The 15,302-nt window shown below is 42.2% G+C and overlaps 1 pseudogene; it reads right to left on the bottom strand.

Moving 5' to 3' along the window:
* Positions 1–529: 529 nt before the first annotated feature.
* Positions 530–1,179, bottom strand: LOC141491567 (rho-related GTP-binding protein RhoC pseudogene; annotated as a pseudogene).
* Between the last annotated feature and the right edge of the window lie 14,123 nt (positions 1,180–15,302).

Below are 15,302 nucleotides of genomic sequence, written 5' to 3'. Positions count from 1 at the left end.
TCCAGTGCTGTTGGTTCAGTCTCCTAAAGTTTGTTTACTCCCTCTCCACCCCAAGATTATCACATGGGAATCATTTGGTCATCCAGCTTTATGTAACTTTTGGAAAGGGGCCATTTACTTACTCAGGTGGTAGAATAAAGCCCGGCTGGTACAAAACAATTTCCTTTCCTCTTAGCTTTATGACATACTTTCTTTTTTTTTCTTCTGGATAACCCCCATAGACTTTTATTGAGTGTCTTACACTGGGAAGAACAATGAGAAATAATCCTCAGTCATGGGTGGGGAAGAGGGAAAGAAAGCCTCATTCCTTGGGAGGCCCCGAAAAAGAACTAGGCTCCAGAACTAGTAATATCAAAAATGAAATGCTGGCGGGTGAACCTTAGGGTAGGATAAAGGACAGACCGCTTCCCTCACCCCCATCCCTGCTTCTTGGACGTGGAAAGCACAGTCCTATTTGAGAGTTTACTTCTGCGGCTCATGAGGATATAGATGGTCCCCCCCAACTAAAAGAACTTCCCTACTCAGCAGCCTTGGATAGGAAGGGACCAAGAACAAAATAGAGTCTGAAGAGGTGGATGGGGGAGCTCAGAGGAGAGGGCAGCCCCGCCGCCGCTTGTTCTTTCGGACCTGCAGGCCAGCTCGGGTGGCCATTTCAAAAACTTCTCTAACCCCTTCCTTGGTCTTGGCAGAACACTCAAGGTAGCCAAAGGCGCTGATCCCATTGGCCATGTCCCGTCCCTCCTCTGATCTCACAGGTTCCTGCTTCATCTTGGCCAGCTCTCTCCGGGGATGCTCATCCTGCCTCAAGTCCTTCTTATTACCCACGAGGATGATAGGTACATTGGGACCGAAGTGCTTTACTTGAGGTGGCCATTTCTCAGGAATGTTCTCAAGGCTGTCTGGGCTCTCAATGGAGAAGCACGTGAGGATGACATCAGTGTCGGGGTAAGATAGTGGCCGAAGTCGGTCATAGTCTTCCTGCCCAGCAGTGTCCCACAGTGCCAGCTCCACGTGCTTGCCATCCACCTCGATGTCAGCAATGTAGTTTTCAAAGACGGTGGGGACATAGACCTCAGGGAACTGATCCTTACTGAAGACAATGAGGAGGCAGGTTTTCCCACAGGCTCCATCCCCCACAATCACCAGCTTCTTCCAAATCGCAGCCATGGCTGGAGCTCGGGCTCCACTTGGCGCTGCGCGGTCCCTGGCCTGGGTGAGAGGTATGACGTACTTTCTAATAAATAAACTGAGTCTAGGGGACAGGGGATTTATATTCAGAGGACTCATATGGAAAGGCAGAAATTCACAGCTTCTGGTTGTTGAAGGTCCTTTTCTTCCATCCATTTTTCTTTGTTAATGAATGCATTCCTACCAACTGATCTGAGGATGTGGCTAGGACATGAAGGGATGGGGAAGATGAAAGATCCAACATCCACCATTGACTTCTCAGTCTGGCACTCAGGCCAAAGGGCAAGGCAGAGGGAGAAGGTTTGGTCAAAGCCAAAAGTACCCTATTCCCTTTCTTATATCCCCTCCCCAAGACCAGGCACCTCCTTCTTAGGGTTGTGCTAGGACTTATTAAATGGATTAGAGAAGGAGATGATGATCCACTCTAGTGTCTTTGTCAAGACAACCCCAAATGGGGTCACAAAGGGTCAGACAGGACTCAACAAAAGCCACAAATGTACTATGTTATAACTGTTGGGGAAACAAAGAAAGGCAGAAGGTTAGGTTGTACCAACCTCTTGAATGAATGTAATTCTAACCAGTTTGGGATTTATTGAGGATACATGTGCTGGAGCTAGGTTTCCTTGACCTCTCCATCCATTTTTCCTATGGATTATCAATCCAGGGCTCTGGTTCTCAAGACATTTTATACTTAGCCCCAAGCCTATGGTTTCCATAATGACATCAAGGTAAAACGAATGAGGGAATTTCATCCCCACTCAGAAATGAGGCACTTTCGCAATCTGCAGAATGGTATCCCAGCCCCTCTCCCACATGAAAGAAACTGGTTTCCTACTTCCAGAAAATCAGAATTATATATAGGCAGAGTGACCAATTTCCTGCTTGAGAGTGAATACCAGCATTCTGTGGTTGATTCTAGACTGCTGATTAAGAAGTAAAAAAGAATCTTTTGGACTAGCCACAGAGTTAGACCTGGAAAGTATTCAAAAGGAAACTAGGAGGATTTTTTTTTTCAGAGAAGGATGGGCCTACAATCAGGAAGACCTCAGATACTTTTTTATTTAGGTTTTTGCAAGGCAAACGGGGTTAAGTGGCTTGCCCAAGGCCACACAGCTAGGTCATTATGAAGTGTCTGAGACCAGATTTGAACCCAGGTCCTCCTGACTCCAGGGCCGGTGCTTTATCCACTGCGCCACCTAGCCGCCCCCCAATTTCAGATACTTACTGGGTGTATGACTCTGGGAAAATCACTTCACCTTTGCTTGCTTCCGTTTCCTCAACTGTAACATAAAAATAATAACAACACCTACATCCTAGGGCTGTTGTGAGGATCGTAATGAGATAATCCTTGTAACTGGTTAACTGGGACTATTCATTGGTGGCTCACAGTGGGGGAGACACCGGAATGGGGGCACATGGGCACAGAATCAGACCTGACCCTTCAGACTACTACTAGAACCTTTGGGGGGGACATGGAGCCACTTCACTCCAGGAGAGACATTTTACTTTCTGTTTTCCTCTATTTGGAAATTAAGTCATAGAGTCAAAGAATCATTGACTCACTGGGTTAGGAGGGACCTCAGGGATTCTTTGCTCCAGTCCATACTTGATTAAGAATTTTCTTTATGGCATCCCTGGCAAATGGTCATCCAGCCACTGATGGATGCCATCAGTAGTATCATTCATGGCACCACCTTCAGCATAGGCCATTCGATTTCTGAATAACTCTCATCGTTAGGGAAGTTTTCCTTCTACTGAGTCAAAATCTACCTCTATCAAATGTTTACCTAGTGGTCCTAGCTTTTGTCTCCATAGTCAAGTAGAATCAGCCAAATGGCCCTTCCATGGGACAACTTTCCTAATCTCTTTGCCTTTCTTTGGTTCCACAGCCGTTATAAATAATATAGTACATTTGTGATTGTTGTTCAGTTAAGTCTTCTTTATTTGACCTTGAGTGGATTATCATTTCCTTCTCCAGCCCATTTAACAATTGAGGAAACTGAGGCAAACAGGGTTCAGTGACTTGACCAGGGTCACACAGCTAGTAAGGTCATTTTCAAACCCAAGTCTTCCTGACTCCAGGCCCAGCACTCTATCGGCTATACTATCTAGCTAACCCCTGGCACTAGGTGCTTTATAAATGCATATTAACTGACTGATAGAAACAGCTATTAGGCTCCCTCGAAAACTTCCCTTCATCAAACATTCATTCATTCATTTGCTCATTCATTCATTCATTCATTCATTCCAGCAAGACTTTGTTAGGCTCATACAACATGAGAGGTGCTTTGCTAAGACATCAGAAGGAGACATTCACTGTCTTCAAGCAGCTTACAATCCATTATGGGGATGAAGGGGTATTGGGAGTTATATACTGACAAGCAAATACAAAAAGAAATTCAAAGAAATAAAGTAACTTTCTGGTGTTGTCAATGCTAGCAACAGACAGCCATGAATGCCATAGTTGGCAATCTCTTATCATCATTAAATGACTTGGTTTCCAGATGCTTGTGTGAAAAGCAGCAGATAAGAGTTGAATTAACCTTACTGGCCTAAGTTCAGAAGCTTTGGGTTTGAATTCTATCACTGATGCCAATAAGCTGTGAGATCCAAGGGCCAATCACATTCCCTCTCTGAACCCTAGCTATCTCATTTGTGAAATGGGGACAAGGATAATGTAATACTTAGTTCATACCATGATTGGGACATGGTCATTTTCATGTTTTATGTTTTATGTCATGGAACTGATCTTTGCTGAGAAAAGGGGTCAGACCTTAGATATAGGACTTGGGGTCCTTATCCCCCAAATGACAAAGAGATCAGAAGTTGGAACCTGAATATATCTCCAAACAAACAATATTTATGAGAACAGAGTTATAATCCAACTAGTCTCTCTCTCTGAGGAAAACAGTGGCCTTTCCCCCCCAACCTCCCACTTTCCCTCCTGGCTGGAATCAAATTCTCTCTTTGAAAGGGAGGGAATGGGACTGGGAAAGAGACTAAAAATGTCTCTTCTGCCTCCTTTCAAGCCATGCATACTAGTCCCTCCAATGGTGAGCCTCACTGCATGTGGGGCTCTTTTCCACTTCTTTTCTTATTTGTATCATTACCAGTTCAAAAATACCCAATCAGCCATCTGACAAAGGAGAAGGGAAAGGGAAGAGTGGTTCCAAATGGACAATTTATTGTGTTGCCCTTTTAATTCCAATACTCTTTTGTGTTGATGAGAAACCTAGTCAGAGGAAGGATGTGGGCTGCTGGAGACCAGAGGTGCTTTGTCTTCATTATAGAAGAGGTAGAATTCTGAGGCTTTTATTTCAGAGACTGATACACCAGTTCTGAAAGCTGTTCCCAATGAAAAATCACTGATTATGTCACCTCGGAGACATCTGGCCCAAGGCACCCATGAATAAGCTGCCTCCTACAAGATTCCTATCCATCCCCTGTAAGAGAATTTCTACTGAGCGGACCCCATTGCTCCCTGAGCAGCCACTCACCTTTAGGAGAGCTGGATCCTTAGAAATTTAGTTTTTCTGGACACCCCCCCATGATCTAATTGCCTCTGCCCACCATTGTTCTTACTCCCGTCTTCTATGGACAAATGAAATGGCACCCAGAATGCCCTTGCCTTCTTTCACTTGTCCAAGTCTTACAAATACTTGAGAATATCTATCATCCCACACCCCCTATCCCCCCCCACCCCCACCACTTTAAACCTGAAATCCTAGTCTTTGATCTGGAAAGGATCTCAGATTTAATCTAAATCCTTCATTTTACAATGAAGGAATTGAAATTGAGAAAGTTCAAATGACTCATCCAAGATCATATAAATAGTAGATGACAGAAGTGGTATTTAACCCATTATTACTGAGGCAGGTAGCTAAGGTGGTTAGATTATAGAGTTATAAGGGCCTAGTTTCTTAACTCTCATTCTGGAGGTAACCATCTGCAAAACCCACCAGCGCCGGGCAATGTGAGGGGTACAAAGAAGTTTAGGATAAAGTTTCCATTCTCAAAAGGGTTCTAGTCTAGTTGGGAAACAAGGTAGCTAAGGGAAGAGGCAGATAGAGCAATAAGCTTGGAGTCAGTTTAAATTCATCACCAGACCCTTAGTGATGTGACCCTTAGGCAAGTTACTTCACCTTTATTTGCCTCAGTATCCCATCTGTGAAGCCTACCTCCCAGGGTTACTGCGAGACTCTAGTAAGATAGTAATTGTGAAGTGCTTAGCATAGTGTACAACACACAGTAGGTGCTATATAAATGTTAATCGTATTAGTTAAAAAAATCAGTATAAAGTGAGTGGATGATGGAGTGAGGACAATAGACAGAGCAGCTGGGTGGCTCTGTGGATAAGCTTTCGAAGTTCTGATCCAGTCTCAGAAATTAACTAGTTGTGCGATCCTTGGCAAGTCTTTAAGGCATGTTTGCCCCAGTTTCCCCATCTGTAAAATGAGCTATAGAAGGAAATGGTGAACCAGTTCAGTATCTGCCAAGAAAACCTCAAATGGGATCATGAATCATCATGACTGAAATGATTTCACAGTAGTAACAGAACAGGTTAAAAAGAATACGAATGAATATAGTCATAACAATAGCCGCTAGCATTTATATAATGGTTTAAGATTTACAACAAGTTGAGGCAGCTAGGTGGCACAGGCACTAGAATCAGGAAGACCTGAGTTCAAGTCTGGCCTCAGACATTCAATAATTACCTATCTGTGTGACCTTGGGCAAATCACTTAATTCCATTGCCTCGCCAAAAAAAAAAAAGAGGAAAGATTAGCCACAAGTCAATTCAACAAATATTTATTAAGTGCCAACTATATTTCCTGTCATCATGCTTGAGTTTGCAAAGAATGACCAATTTGAACCAATTTAAAGCCCCAGAGTTGTGTAGAAGGGGAAGAGGAGGTGCTATGAATGAGCAACTCTAATGCCAGATCCCCCCCACTCCCACCCCAAAAGACAAGGCTGACTTAGAGCTATTAACATTCTCTAACCCTTCAGTAAGACAGTGGATTGAACCTGAACCCTCCAAGGTAAAGGATCACATCCTATAGGGCTGACTCTTTCACCCAGCCACTCCTTCAAGGTCTGGCAAACCTGGGGCTCCCTGGGCCTAGGAACCCGTGGAGCATTGTCTGTGGCCAGATAACCATTAATCATCATTGGGGTTTCCTTCCACCCCAAAAGTCTCCGACTCTGCCCAGAATCATGCATAGAAGACCTGGGAAACCTTTGCAGGGAAAGCATGCAGCCAAAGGAAGAGAAGATATTATTTCCTACTGTTTGATTCATAGAGCAATCATTAGATGATTATAGTTCTTACATTTTGACGGATGGTGGAGTCTGTCTTGTCACTCTTTCTGAGAGGTTCTGGAGCTACTCAGTAATTACTGTGTAGCAGAGAAAGGGGCTTGTAGGAATGTTAATGGATTAGCAGTTTTCTTTCAGCCTCATTAGATTGCTTTGGATAGTAAAACCTCCCATTGGCAAGAGCTCATCACATAGGATTTTGCAAAGCCTCCTGTTGCCTGTCACCCACAAGCTGGGCTCTTCCTGTCTGCTGGGCTTTAAACTAATTCCCTTCAAATCTAGGGTCTCACAGATTTATGTGTGTTGTAGCTATTCAGCCATGCCCTTGTGATTGTGTGTATGTGAGAGACAGACAGACAGAAAAGATTGAGACAGACAGAAAATCAGGGATATTGAGAGACAGATAGAGGGGCAGAGACAGAAGGATAGAATCAAAACATGGAGAAAAACAGAAATGTAGTGGTACAGAGGGATGCAGAAAGAAAAACGAGATGAAGAGAAACAAAGAAAGGGTATAGATAGAAACAGAAAAAAATACAGAAAGGGATAGAGATGGCAAGAAACAGAAAAAAAGATACTGAAAGAAAAAAGGATGGAAAGGACACAAAGAGAAAAATAGGGAACACTACATAGATAAGAGATACAGCATGATAATAAGGAGAAAAACCTAGAAGCAGAGAGAGAGAGAGAGAGAGAGAGAGAGAAGAAAGGAGAAAGGGGAATAGAGAGAAAAAAAGAAAAGGAGGGAGAGATTGAGAGGGGGGAAAAGAGGGGGAAAGAAATAGAGACAGAAAGGCAGATAGACTCACGGAGTTGGGAAAAGGAGCATGTCCTTTGAGAAACACAATTGGCAGGGCAGCTAGGTGACACAGTGGATAGAGCACTGGTCCTAGAGTCAGGAGGACCTGAGTTTCAAATCTAGTCTCAGACATATAATAATTGCCTAGTTGTGTGACCTTGGGCAAGTCACTTAACTCCACTGCCTTGTTAAAAAAAAAGAAACAAAACTGATAGCTAAAGGCAGCTGATCCTAAAGCAGGGAATGAGTCCTTACGTGAGTATGCTGTTCTTCTTCAGTATCATAGGTAAGAAAAGTTTCTCAGATTCTTAAGATTTTCAGTCTGGAAGGGATGCTGGGGATTCTCCAGTCCATTCACAGTATGCTACTGACTGCCCCCTTACTGTGTCTTTTCTAGCTGATCCTTCAAGGTGTGCTTCCATCTAGACAGGAGCCAAGCTCAGGATGGAGCCCTCACATCCTTCACAGGCAGCTTGGCCGCCCTGCTTAACAGTAAAGGGCCTAAAATCTTAGAAAGTGAGGTTTGGGCCCAAAGGATTGAAAGTTTTGGTTTTTTCCCCTATTCTTCAACCACAGAAAAAAGAAGTTTAATGGCAGTCGAATTAGTCAGAATCTCTTTTTGGAAGAAATTTTCCCTCTGTAGGCAAATTCCTTTAGGAAACAGGGGAGGGAAAACAGCCTTGCAGAAGCTCCTGGAGAGGGGAAAATACTCAGCCGTGCTGAGCCCAGAGGTGATTGGTGGGTGGGCTGAGTGGGGCAAAGGCACCTGGATTGGAGGCTCTCCCTCTCCCATCCACACCCAAGGGAGATAAGGGAGACAAAGCACTGAACCCCCCAGAGCTGGCTTTTCCCAGGACTCTCTCTCCACAGCCCCATTTAACTCAATACAGCTGCAAACAAACCAGATTAGAAATGAATGAGAGATTTCCTTTGCAAATGGAACATGAAACAAAAGCATTTTTATCTATTTTTTGTTATCAATGTTGGCAAAGGCAATGCCGCAGTCACTCAAGGAAAAACAACAAAACAAAAAAGCAAAACCACCCCAAACCCTCTTCTTTCTTCTCCATCTTCGAGTTACCAGGGAGAAATTTAGGAATGATCAAACGGAAGAGCTAAATGGTTCATAGACATCTGCTACTTACGAAATTTAGAATGAGAAGTGGCACAGAGTCCCTAGAGTCCAATCCTTCATTTTACAGATGAGTAAACTGAGGCTGTGCAGGGTCACAAAGGCAGCAAATGTCTGAGTCAACCCCACCTCGTGTTGCTTAGGAAGAAGTTAAGGCACAAGGAGGGACCTGGCTCTGACACTTGATACTTGTATGATCCTAGCCAGGCAAGTCTCTTTGCCACTCTGTGCCTCAGTTTGGAAATATGAAGAATTATCCTTAGCATTTTCATGTCCCAGAATTATTGTGAAGGAAATATTTTCTCAATCTTCACAAAGAAATAGAGAGGACTAACATCTAATAGGAAGAGAACATTTAGGAAGAGCTTAGATGAGCAGGAGAGCCCTGGAGAAAGTAGCCTGGAGATGAAAGATGTCTGACTCATTTCTTTAATGGTCCAGCAATATAATGGCAGAATTTGGGAAAATCATGGAGAAACTGAATTCAAGCTCAGGCTCCAGTGTTGATTCATCATCATTACTTTCTCCTTCTATTTGCTGAATACAATAATCTTTTCTTAAAATTTTACTTGTTTAAGGCAATGGGGTTAAGTGCCTTGCCCAAGGCCACACAGCTAGGTAATTATTAAGTGTCTGAGACTGGATTTGAACCCAGGTCCTCCTGACTCCAGGGCAGTGCTCTACCCACTGCACCACCTAGCTGCCCTTTACAATAATCTTCTAAACCAAATTGAATTTGATTAATCATCTGAATTGATGTTAACTTATCTTAGTGTGCTCAAAAAGTTGTAAAGAACCAAAGTGGTGTGGTGGAAAGAAATCTGACTCTTGAGTCACAGGGTCTGAATTCAAAACCCCTGACTCCAATGTCTACAACCTTTTTGATCTTGAATAAGTCATTTTGCTGGGACTCAATTTTCATCTATCCAATGAAGAAGTTAGATAAGATGGCTTCTGGAATACCTTCCTGCTCTATAGGATCCTATAACAGCATCCTGTGTCTCTTTTTCACTGAGGCCTGGGAATGAGCACTGAGCTATACACTTCTTTTTTTGTGATTTTGTATTCCCAATGTTTCATGCGGTGTCTGGAACCCTGGGAGCCTAATAAATGCTTTTAATGAATGCAGCTGTGGAAGGTAGGCAGTGCAAGTTTGACTTTCAGCATTTTATGGATGAGGAAACAAGTTTAGAGATTTGCCTGAGATCACAGGCTTGAACGAGAAACCAATCTCTTCTGATGTCTTCCTACTACCCCACACTGCCTCCTGTTTGCTTATTTGTCCTCACAGGATTTGCTCTAGCAGCATCTCTGAGACAAAGAGGGGAGGGGGCACTCATTTTCATTTTCTAGATATGTATACTGAGACCCAAGAAACATAAGTGACTTACTCAGCATCACAAACAAAGTTAGTGGCAGATTAAGACTAGAACCCAATTCCACTAGTGATAAGCTTGTATTTTTTCCCACTGAAGACTTTTTATTTGCTACCTTTCAGTGAGGAAAAAAAAATATCCTTAGAGCAAAAGAAACTTTCTCTTCTTGGAAAACATGGTGAGAAATGTAGGACCATCTTCAGATTATTAAGGCCCCAGAAATAAACTCCAAGTGAGATAATACTGAGTCTTCATTTTAGTTATTTACAGGTATCATCTCCTGGAATTAAAGTATTCAGCTTGCTTTCATGGGTGACAAGAATTCCCCAATTTACCCTAAATGAGGATCCAGGAAACCTTTGAGGATAAGATAGATGCTCAGTTTTCAAAAATGAACCTCATCACTATATCTTCTGATGGACTCTGGTGCTAGCCTCATTATCCTTGTTGGGGTCTGGATAGAAAACCACTGCTATTGCATCCCTTTTCTCCAACCCCATCTCTACAGGGAGCATCCACATGAAGAAATTCCAACTTTGCTCATGGCAGATGAAACTTTGGATTTTAAATCCTGACAGTCCCTTCCTTCCTGGGTGATCATGACCTCTTGGGACTTCCATTCCTTCTGTCACAGAAGGTGCTGGGTTCAAGACCAGAAAATTCTACTTCTAATTTCGTGACTCTCTTCCTCATCACTTCTGCACCTCCAGGAATGGTAGTTGGAACTGGAGAATCAAAATGGCCCTTGATAAAGCACTAAGATGGGGACTTTGTTGGTTCATGAGTGGAAGTGATCTTGGTTCACCTCTACATGAAAGCACTACTACGACAACTACAACAACAAAGGAACTGAGCATTGACTGAGTGGAAGGAACTTTTGATATGACCTAGCTGAGGAAGGATGAATCTTAGAGTCAGCCTTTGGGTTGACTTATATACTCTAAAGTGAATGGAGTTTTGATAACAAACTCTCTCCCAAAGACTTAAGGATTAGGTGAGAAGTAGCAGGGCAGTTAGCTAGTTAGAGCAGTTGAGATCTAGGCAGAAAGTGAGGAAGAACTGGATTCAAGTCCAGCCTCTAATCCAACCTGGCTGTGTCACCCTGGACCTGACATAATTCTCAGTATCCCAGGCAACCCTACGTCTCAGAGCAGATGCTATCTTATATTTCTAGAAGGAACCATCTCCTAGATATCAGTGAGATTTCAGATCCAGTCCAAAAAATAATCCAAAACCTTTCTATGAAAGTAGGAAAGCTAGATGACACAGGAAATGAGGTACTAAACCCAGCCTCAGGAAGAACTGAGTTTTGGAATTTTGCATTTGAGACTTACTAACTGTGAAACCCTAACCTAAGCAAGTATCTTGGCTTCAGTTTCCTCAGTATGTAAAAGGGGGTTACAGGGCTATTGTAGTGATTATATGAGATAAATTTTTTATGTAAAGCAGTTTGCCAACCTTTTGAGCATTCTATAAATGCCCTATTAATTATTATTATTAATTATGAGTACTGACTCATCATCAGGAGAATATGGGTACCTGAGAAGTTGTTTTTCCATTTGTGATGATGGTTAGTCTCATCCATTAGCTTCTCATGTCAGCCCCTCACCCAGATCACCCTGGTGATTATGGGATCAAGGGCATACATTCCAGTGACTGATGGGACTTTTTGTGTAGACTGGTCTTGAGACAAAGTTTTGCTTTGTTGGAAGCAAACTGGTTAGACTTTGGTTCCAACCTGTGACTGGCCTTCTTAATGCTTAATGTTTAACCCAAAAGAGAAAACTTACATAGAAAATAGTATTCTAGAAAAAGGAAGGCATTATTTAACACATTTGGTTTATTTTATTTTATTTGTCTTTTGTTTAATGTCAAAAACCCTGGAGTAGCCCCAGGTGAAAAGCAAGACCAAGGACAGAGGTTCTGGTAGGTGCTTCCTAAGGCCAGTTACCAAGACTATAAAAGTCTTTATTTAGCACAGTATGCTCTTTGGCTCCATCATTTGGTGATTACAGGGTCTTGGCCACTTGCAGCATTTATTGGGTAGTTGTGAGAGGAAGACAAGGTGGAGGGGGTGGAGAGGCATGGCTTGACGTCTGTTGTGTGTCTTTATTGCAAAAGTTTACAAAAGGGGAGCATTTTTAATCTCTGAGGGAAATATCACCCAGCTGCAATCAAACTAATTTCTAAAAACTGGATTAATGCCTGCTGATTAATTTCCGGTCAGTATGGAGACAAAGATGGCTCAAAACAAAGAGTTTCCTCTCCATACACCAAATCTTCCTCAGGCTTTTGAACCTTATCTCAAGGTCACCATTAAGATAAAACATGCAAAATATCACCTTCCAGTCTATCTCGCCGCACTTGAACGTCAATCAGTTTGGCAGTGGGAGTAAGATTTATCTTGTCAATAGCACAAAGGCCCGGGGATTTTCCACTCTTCATCTACATTATTATGAAGACACACACAATTCATTCATTGTGTCTAATTTTCAAATAGTTGTTATTGAAATTCATATTTTGAAAATCAGTAGAAATGACATGAAGAACTCTATAATCATGTATATTGCATATAAACATGAAGGTATTTGAAACAGGAATGATATTGATTGCAGAGGAGGGAAGGAAAGATAGAAAAAAGAAGGGAATAGAATGTAGAAAAGGTTGAGAGAGAAAGGAAGGGGGGAAGGAAAGAGGGTAGGAAGATGGGAGGAAGGGAGGAAGAGGAAAAGGAAGAGAAAAAGGAAGTCTCTAAAAACTTTGAGTAGTACTCAGAATAAGATTTATGCTTTGTTACCAAGACACCTCCAGTGATTCTTCTTCTCATATAACCCTAGAATGAGAAACTACAATGTGAGGACATTGACTAGTCACATAGAAAATGATCTTTGAAGAAAATATTGATAGTACACTAGGTAAAGCAATACTTCTGATGCTCATTTCAACTCTATGGGTATCCACATGGCATATTGGCTGCTAGAAAAAATATTTAAATCCAGAAATAACACTCATTCTGAGTAGGCATTTGCAGTAGCATGTTTGATTTTATTTATTCTATGGGTAGTAGAGGACATGGGACTACCTTAATAAGATCTTGATGTCATCATATAGTCTTAATTCCATAAATTTCCCATGTCTACCCATAGGATTCATCTCATTGAACTCTTCCACATTAGGCACTGCTATGCTCATTTACAAATTTTTATCAGTGACCATTTGTTTCAAGATGGCAGAGAAAGGCACAGATGAGATGCACTTCCTCTTCGCCTTAGGCTTCAGGATTAACTCTTCTCTGAATGGTCAACTCTAGAGCCCTTCACTGGAAAGATTCTCCCCCAAAGTCAGCTTTCCTAGAGCTGGTTCTCTGGTCCACTTCTTTCCCTTTTTGGCTGGCTTATTCTCTACGTTGAATTATACTTTTATGAATTCATAATGTCTCTACCTCTACTGCTCCTTGAAGCCTAGGATGGGAATTCTTTAATGTGTGATATACAGTAAGTACTTAATAAAGGTGAATTTAATTAAATTACTCTAACAAGCTTGTTTTATACCTCAATAGAATTAAAGTTGAAGGAAGCCAATAAATTTCTTTGAAAGCTACTGTGGAGAACTTTGCACAGTACCTCTCCCTCTCCCCCCCCCCAGTTATGGTTCTTCTATTTATTTATCTGTAGATTGGGTAGATCAGTCTTTAACCAGCTTACAGAGAACAGTTTTGAGAGGTTCCAGATACAAAAGATGCTCTTGCTGATAGTTACCCTTCTACCAAAAATACATGGGCATTGATTTTCATCTGAACATTCAGTGTCAGAGAGAGGGGAGACCTAAGCCTAGGCATCCACTGTGAGTAAATGAAGAAATCCCAACCACAAGCTATCATTTGATGGTGATGTTTTTATCCTCTTGGTGGGACTATTTAAGACAGTGATCACTAGGTGGACAGGGACATGCAATTCCCAAGGTAGTAGTAATGAAGCCTTGGGCAGAATGAAAAAGACTGGAGAGAGAGGGGCTCAAGTCTCTTTAGCATTTCCTTCACACTTGCCCTCACCTCCATAATCATAGAATATCAATAGAAGACCCTCACAGATATTTTTTAATCCCTTTGTCATTCCAGATGAGGACATAGATCCCTAGAGGAGTGAAAACACCTGACAAAGGTTATGGAGTGACTTGGTGGCAATTTCAAGGCTAAAACTAGAGCCAGATCTCCTGACTCTTTCCATAGAATCATGTTTTGAGGGTCGGAAGAGACCTCAAAGACCAGCTAGGTCAATTTTTTTCATTTCACATGGGAGGAAACTGAGGCCACAGAAGCTAGATTATTTACCCAGAGTCACAGTAGTAAGTGACAAAGATTGATTTCAAATCTCTGATTTCCAAGTCAGACCTAAAGGAGATAATTGGGGGCCACATCAACTATTTCCTCCCAGAACATCCCTGGGTTGGAAATTAAATTCTTGTGTATTTGTCCATTCTCATAGTGGTCTGGGACTCCACCTCTACTCAGCATGTCCTTTAACAGGACTAGATGACCCTAGGCATGACTAAAAAGGATGACTTGGTTAGATAAAAGATTTCTTTCACAGGGTGTGTGATGATACCTGAAAATCAATGTTCAGATAATAATTACCAAACAGGTGGTAAGTGTGGTTGTTTCCTCCAATTAAAACAGCAGCAGCAGCAACAACAAAAGCAGCACCAACTGGGAAGTTGGAATAGCAAGTGGAAACTGCATTTATAATTGCCCTGGTCTCTGAACTTCCCTACACCCTCCCTCTCCTTCCAATTGGTCTTTTCCTTTATCTCTGATGGTCCTGACTTCTTCTTCATGTTTGTTTGAAAGTGGTCAAGTCTAACCATATTGAATCTCCTCTGATCCCCCTTTTCTGCTCTATCATCAGTGCATGGATTCAGGTAATTGAATATTCCACTGGATTATAGTGAATCCTGACCCTGAAAGTATTGAGACAGAGCTGCCAGGCCCTTAGTGTCACCTTCAGTGATGCCCACCAGGTGATTAAGATCATCTTCAAGGGAAAGAGAGACCCTTGCCTTCAGATTCCAGAGTCAGCTGAGAGCATATCAAGGACCAGGGGAGAACTGCTTTTTTTTTTTTTCTGTGAAGTGAGAAAAACTAAGCTGAGCAATTAGGCTGTTTCCCTTTGGTTGCTTTTTCCCCTGAGAGGATGCTTACTTAGCAATGCTTCCAACCTCAGATAGAGAACTCGGGTCTTGGGATGTGTGTGTGCACACAGATAGATAGATAAGGAGATAGATAGATGACAAATAGATGAATAGCTAGGTGGATCAAGAGATACATGTACAAACTCACAATCGCATACAGAGACTCATGTTTGGTCCAAATCTGAATTTTTTATTGTCGTGGAGAACTTCCCATAGGACAGATCCCTCCACTTATGCACAAAAGGCTTTGGCTGGGACCAAGAGTCTTAGAGAACTGTCCACAGAATAGAACATTTAAATG

The sequence above is a fragment of the Macrotis lagotis genome, chromosome 6, assembly GCF_037893015.1.
Source record: "Macrotis lagotis isolate mMagLag1 chromosome 6, bilby.v1.9.chrom.fasta, whole genome shotgun sequence".
Lineage (NCBI taxonomy): Eukaryota > Metazoa > Chordata > Mammalia > Peramelemorphia > Peramelidae > Macrotis > Macrotis lagotis.
The sequence above is the reverse complement of the archived record's forward strand: the minus strand, read 5'-3'. Positions and strand labels throughout refer to the sequence as shown.